At 47.7% G+C, this 1,014-nt stretch overlaps 2 non-coding genes across 2 annotated transcripts; both read left to right on the top strand.

Moving 5' to 3' along the window:
- Positions 1-224: 224 nt before the first annotated feature.
- Pmar_PMAR011196 lies at positions 225-306 on the top strand. Its single transcript has one exon. It is a non-coding gene; the product is annotated as a tRNA-Ser (tRNA).
- A 443-nt stretch (positions 307-749) lies between these two features.
- On the top strand, positions 750-831 carry Pmar_PMAR011197. The gene has a single exon. It is a non-coding gene; the product is annotated as a tRNA-Ser (tRNA).
- The last annotated feature ends 183 nt before the right edge of the window (positions 832-1,014 follow it).

Genomic DNA, 1,014 nt, shown 5'->3' on the forward strand with positions numbered 1-1,014 from the left:
GTTGCAGCCGTCATTTGGGAAGAGACCTCATATGAAGAGTGCGAACGATGTCATTACTTCGCCGACGTTCCTGTCAAAGCGTTGGGCTACGTACGCAAGGATGCGAGTCAGCTAAATATCATCGCCCTTGCAGAGGTACTCCGCGATGCTGTGAGGCACTCCCCTAGCAACATGAACAGGGCGGCGATTCTCATCGGGAGAGATGAGATCTTTCGAAATTTTCAGACAGCGTGTCCGAGTGGTTAAGGAGGTAGACTTGAAATCCTTTAGGCTCTGCCTGCGCAGGTTCGAATCTTGCCGCTGTCTTATGTCTGATGGCGTAAGGGTTTTCAAGACATCTGAGCAGTCTCGCTTTCGAATCCTCATAGCGACTCCGATGGACATTATGAACGAGTAGGATGCGAACGAACTGATGCGCATGACATTTGAGGAACATTGATGAGAATTGATGTATATCCCAAAAAATGTATCTACCTCTAGACTCTTATCCTATATAAGCCCTACCATTTCAGCGAATTCGCTGTCGTTGCCGCCATCATTTGGGAAGAGACCTCTTACGAAGAGTGCGAACGATACCATTACTACGCCGACGTTCTTGTCAAAGCGCTGGGCTACGTATGCAAGAATGCGAGTCAGCTAAATATCATCGTCCTTGCTGAGGTGATCCGCGATGCTGTGAGCCACTCCCTTAGCAACATGAACAGGATGGCGATTCTCATGGGTAGAGATGAGATCCTCTGACTCTTCCAGACAGCGTGTCCGAATGGTTAAGGAGGTGGAATCGAAATCCATTAGGCTATGCCTGCGCAGGTTTGAATCCTGCCGCTATCGTATGTCTGATGGCGTATGGGTTTTCAAGACATCTGAGCAGTCTCGCTTTCGAATCCTCATAGCGACTCCGATGGACATTTATGAGCGAGTAGGATGCGAACGAACTGATGCGCATGACATTTGAGGAACATTGATGAGAATTGATATATATCCCAAAAAATGTATCTACCTCTAGACTCTTTA

Source organism: Perkinsus marinus (genome assembly GCF_000006405.1).
Source record: "Perkinsus marinus ATCC 50983 genomic scaffold scf_1104296931636, whole genome shotgun sequence".
Lineage (NCBI taxonomy): Eukaryota > Perkinsozoa > Perkinsida > Perkinsidae > Perkinsus > Perkinsus marinus.